Source organism: Mytilus trossulus, chromosome 5, assembly GCF_036588685.1.
Source record: "Mytilus trossulus isolate FHL-02 chromosome 5, PNRI_Mtr1.1.1.hap1, whole genome shotgun sequence".
Classification (NCBI taxonomy): Eukaryota; Metazoa; Mollusca; class Bivalvia; order Mytilida; family Mytilidae; genus Mytilus; species Mytilus trossulus.
In genome coordinates this window covers 15,938,129-15,944,128 of record NC_086377.1, presented here as the reverse complement: position 1 = coordinate 15,944,128, position 6,000 = coordinate 15,938,129, and the positions used below count along the sequence as shown (strand labels likewise).

The window sequence follows — 6,000 nt, the reverse complement described above, 5'->3', positions numbered from 1 at the left end:
AACAATGCATTACTTTTATTGTAATAATAATATTATTTAGAAGACAGAACATTCTTAGGATTCATCAATCTAAACTCATCTTATGATTCAGATTTAAGGTTTAGATGTCATATTTTAAGAACATGTCTTCCGCATGTAAACAATTACAGAGTAGATGTCCTAGCTATAACTTTATCGAAACATCAGAAAGATTCATGGATTGATTGATATAGTTCTTTGGTGAACTTCGGAGACTTCAAATATGAACTATATGCTGAATTAATTAATCATCTGATCCCCTAATCGGAACAGTAAAATACACGAGGTTTTAACATTGTTTTTCCTCCTGTTTTTTCTACTCTACTTCAGAAAGTGCGGCCTTTTAGCTCGATTTACAACTTCCGGTGTACCACCAGTGTGAACTATCCGTATACGTTGCATTATCTGTAATGAATCAACCTTGAAAAATGTAGTTATATTTCAAAATATATATAGTTACCACTATTATTATACAATAACGTGTCAATTTTTTGAATCAAGAATAGAGTTTTTTTAGATACTTTTAATTTAATATAATCATCAGATATACATGTACACTATAAATAAGTACACGAAAGGATTAATAGATATTCTGACTGGCTTTTTATGGCAAAGCAATGGAATTTTGAGACATGTTTAAATTTTTGTCATATAAAAAAAAATTAAAATAAAGATTGCTCAAACGTTCCTAGATTTGCCATTGGTTTATCATGTCAACCCGGTTTTGGCTAGGATTTATGTTGCTAAGTCCAAAATCTTCTATATTGTGATTTGTATACTGTTGTTTACATCTTTTATATCTGGGCGTTATGTATTCGGGTTTAGTTTTCTGTAATTAGTTAATACTTCAGTTTCATTATGTATATCTCTTTCATATTCATCTGTTAAAATTTACTGTTTACAATAGCATGAATTGTTCTATATAATAAGGATGTTCTTATCCCGTGCATAAAAACAATGCCGTATTTGGCAAAACCTTTTCAACTTTTGATCTTCAGTGCTGTACAACTTTGTACCTTTTTCACTTTCGATCTTTTATATCTGGGCGTTATGTATTCGGGTTTAGTTTTCTGTTATTAGTTAATACTTCAGTTTCTTTATGTAAATCTCTTTCATATTCATTTGATAAAATTTACTGTTTGCAATAGCATGAATTGTTCTATATAATAAGAATGTTATTATCCCGGGCATAAAAACAATGCCGTATTTGGGAAACCTTTTCAACTTTTGATCTTCAGTGCTGTACAACTTTGTATTTTTTTCACTTTTGATCTTTTATATCTGGGCGTCACTGGTGAGTCTTGTGTGGACAAGGCGCGTTTTTGGCGTATTGAATTTTAAACCTGATGCTTTTTGTTATCTATTAATCATGTTTTTCTTTGTCTAATATGTTCTCCTATTTATTTGTATTGTAGTCCTGTAATATTATGTTGTCATTTCAATGTTATATTTAACTTTGCCATTAAAGTGCGAGGTTTGGCATGCCACAAAACCAGGTTCCAGCCACCACTTTTATTCCCCTTTAAAAGTGTCCTGTACCAAGTCAGGAAGATGGCCATTGTTATATTATTGTTCGTTTCTGTGTGTGTTGAATATTAACGTTGAGTCGTTTGTGTTTTCTCTTATTTTTGAGATATTAAGATAAAACGTGGCACGGTACTTGTCTATCCCAAATTCATATATTTGGTTTTCATGTCATATTTGTTATTCTCGTGGTGTTTTGTCTGATGTTTGGTCCATTTCTGTGTGTGTTGCGTTTCGGTGTTGTGTCATTGTTCTCCTTTTATATTTAATGCGTTTCCCTCGGTTTTAGTTTGTTACCCCGATTTTGTTTTTTGTCCATGGATTTATGAGTTTTGAACAGCGGTATTCTACTGTTGCCTTTGATTATCTTTTCCGCTTGATGTCATAGTATGATTGAAAGTAATATTGTGTCGTCCTTACTACGTTACGTTGCCATTGTATATTTGTTCTGCCTTCCTGACATTTCCTTGGAAGATTTGTTATAAACAATGTCATAATATCTGTTCCTGGAACTTTTCGTGACAATAATATACAAGGTACTTACGTCATCATTATATGGATAACCCCCGAGTTTGAGTTTTGAGAAAACGAAATGACCGTCTACTGTAATTTCATATGAAGCTACAATAAAAAAAAAATCTTTCTTACATGTGTATGATAAACAATTTTCAGGACATAAGTGATAATAAATATATTACAAAAAAGCTTGTCCTTTGATATATGACCATTTATAGTTACTTGTATTGATTTATTGTGAAAATTCTCAAATTAGAAGTCTATGCATGTTGACTATTTTATTTTCCGATTCGTCCAGATTAGGAACATAATCAAGCTTGCAAAGCGATGTAGACATTTCTTAGTAACTGATTTATAGATCGTTAATTTTGATTTTGTCGTGTGTCTATGTTGATGTATCTTAAATGTTCATCGACATCTACATTTATTTTAACATGTAACTGGATCAATATAAAAAAGATGCCAATGAGCAACTCTCCATAATAGAAAAAAACATGACACATAAATTAATTAGTAAAGGTCACTATACGGCCCTGAAACAACGAGTAAAACTCAAGCCGCATTGAATATTACTGAGCTTTTAAAGGCCTCTAAATGACAAATAAAAACAGTTTAAACAAGAAAACTAACGATCTTATTTATAAACAAAATAATGAACGAAAAACAAATATAATATACAGCAACAAATAAAAACTACTACATTACAGGCACACGCAAAATTTGCCGGTTGCAAAGTAGTTTGAAGGCGCGCCAACTGTTCCCTAACCAAGGACAGTATGATACCAAAAGAATCAACTAAACAATTCATTGACAAGAGTTTAACTCATTAGATCGATACAAAAAAAATTGGGATTTGATGGTCGCATATTAAGTTTACATGCGACGCGTAAGCGGAGACAGTAAACGGGTATTTGCGACCATCAAATATCAAATTGATGCCGTCGGAGCTTAAAATACAATATTGTTATCTCCATTCCAATGAAACTGACAGAAAACAACATGAAAACATGTATTCAAAATATGTTATATGCCGTCTGCGCTTGCTTGCGCGTGCGTCCCATAGCATCAATTGTCAATTGATGCCATGTATATAAGCGACGTTATTCAATCAAAACGAGCGTTTCAAACATTGTTGCATTAGAATCTTTTTTTTACGAATGCATGACATAATAATTATATAATAATATATTATACATTCTGGTCCCATAGTGCTCCTCACGACTGCGTCCGGGTACACGGCAAGAATCTCCTCTTTCAATCTCTCAAATCTTCCACCTGAACATCACCCATATCTGTATAAAATAGAAGAATCACAATGAACAAATGTATATCAGCGTTGTGTTAGACTGTTCATATGTAAATGAAACAATACAGTACATTTGTTTTTACAATAAGTGTTAACTTGATATGCGACCATCAATTCTCAAATTGATGCCGTCGGAGTTTCAAATACTATACAGTTATCTCCTAATTTTATTTTTATAGGTTTAGTAATCTTATTTAAAAAAAAATCTTGAACACTTCTTTTGAACACAGTAAAATACTCGGAGTGGGGTATGTTTGTTTTACTATATATACTACACTATCAGTGATAATAAATTTTCTTATTTATCGTTTGAATTGTTTTACATTAATTTTGTCATTTATTGACCTTTTATAGCCTACAACTATGTATGCATGGGTTTTGCTCATTGTTTTTAATAGGTTGGATACATATTAGGTCTTTGTATATTTAATTCTGCTCAAAACAAATTTTATCTGATGAACTTTTAATTGTTACACAAAAAAAAAACAAGATCCTCTTGTAGGCGTGAATGAAGTATAACAAACATTAAGTTTTAGTTTAAACCTAGTTAACTTCTTTAGCTTAAGTTATTAAACTCCTTTAATATACAGTGTGATACATGAAATACTTAAACACTTTTAACCTAATTTTTAGTATCCTATTTTTCCTAAGTTTGCAGAATTCTCGGTTATATCATACTCCGCCACAGTTGATAACTATGGATTTGAACAGTCACGTTTATATAAATAACCTAATATAAATAATTTGCAGTATGTAATTGAACGACCGAAACCTTTTGGTAACAATTCATTATAATTAGCTAATCATTAGGTTTAACCAAGGACCTATATTTGTACCTACATTTGTACATGTGACATCATGCATTGGCGGATCCAGAAAGGGGGAGGGGGTCCGGGGGTTGGGAGTAAAAAGTTTTGATATGCAGTAGACAGAATGTCACTTAGAGTTTTGCAGCGTGGAAATGAACATATTCAGTCGACAAATGACCTGCAAATGTGTTTGTTGTATATTATTTGTTATTATAGCTTTTTAACTTTTCCATAATAACACTATTACTATTATAAACTCGTTAAAATAGAATATAATGACATGTATAATATGCTGCGTATGATATATCTTTTTGCAGACATTTTTCTTCTAGATTGGTCTCCCTTGTTTAAGAAGGTTAAGTATAGAATTAAGTAAACAGTTATGCCATGAATAATTATTGACCAGCATATATATACACACATATATAATATTTTTTTAAGGTTTGTTTTTAAATATAAGACTTAATAATCAACTCACTGGTATTCTATAGTCACTGTGATGGTCATAATATATATATATATATATATATATTGTCTCCGGATAGCTTCTGTGTTTTGTTAAAAGAGACCTCCACACGTGGTATTGTTTACATGTAGCTATGTAACTATTGATCGATAGAACACACTTGTATTAGTATTTTCATTTAAATTTGACACTACACACGTTACAAAAGATTTAAATAACATAACAAGGAAACAAAATACCTTGACAGACATTTGAACTATATTCTTTTGATTTGAATAGTTTGTTAAATATTACGGAATTTTAAATACGCTTTATAGAAAATGTAGGCATTATGTATTATGATGAAAAAAAAATTGCAACCGTTTGTAGCGAGTGAGCTACAAAAATTAAGATAAAAATTCGAATTGCATTTATGGCGTAAGATTATTAAACATTATACTGTCTTTAGTAAAGGCTTAAGTCGGGTTGCTGGTACAAATATTAGGCTTGGGCAATGAAGAAGAAAAGTATCCACAATCGACTTAAATTCATTTAATAAAAAGCCATCTACATCATTTGTTAATTTGAAGAATCGATGCAATTATAAAAATATTAAACAATACGAATTACTATTCGAGGCAAAACATTATCATGCTGCTGAAATGACACTACTAATTGTTATTAGTGAATTAACAATAATTATTGAGTGCGGGTGACGGAAGCGGCCGACGAGCCTGTTCCACAAATGCAATCTGTTTGAACGTTATCGAGTTATCTTTTTCACACTCATTTTCATTATTTTGTTACTATATTTCTTTCTTCAACATAGCATTGCGAAGAAACATTTCCTTTGTATTTAGCTTAAAAGAATTTGTATTCTGCACATTTACTTTGAAAGTTTTCTATTAATTTTAAGAACGAGTTTCTTCGCCAACAGCAAGAGTGTTTGACTTTTTGTTGTTATTTTTAGCAGACTTGAATTTCGGGCACAAATTGTGAACTAAAAGTAAGTAAAAATTACTGTCGTATATTTAAGGGAAAACTTAAGCATATTTATTGATTTCTCAAAGTCTTTTGCTAGTAAGTCTTTTATTTTGGTTGGCCAGGCTAGCGAAAACCTGCGAGTCTATTTTCAAATGAACATTTATTCTACTAAATTATAGGGATCTGTTATGCTTGGACTTCGTCCTTTTGATATCGGTTCACCCCACATGTATTCAAACTGTAATCAGTAAAAAGTCATTTTATTCACACTACGCCAAAAATCCCCAATTCACTAGGTACCAAAAGACAATGGAGTAGTATGCATAACCCTTTTTGGTTGAAATCAAGCCAAATCATTTTCATTATATAAATGGAGTGTATGTGCTTGATTTCAATAT

The 6,000-nt window shown here is 31.2% G+C and overlaps 1 long non-coding RNA gene across 1 annotated transcript; it reads right to left on the bottom strand.

The window, feature by feature from the left end:
• On the bottom strand, nt 1–4,732 carry LOC134719449 (uncharacterized). The gene is made up of 4 exons (XR_010107585.1): nt 4,652–4,732; nt 3,253–3,350; nt 2,087–2,163; nt 1–423 (listed from the first exon to the last, which is right to left on the bottom strand). It is a non-coding gene; the product is annotated as an uncharacterized LOC134719449 (long non-coding RNA).
• Between the last annotated feature and the right edge of the window lie 1,268 nt (nt 4,733–6,000).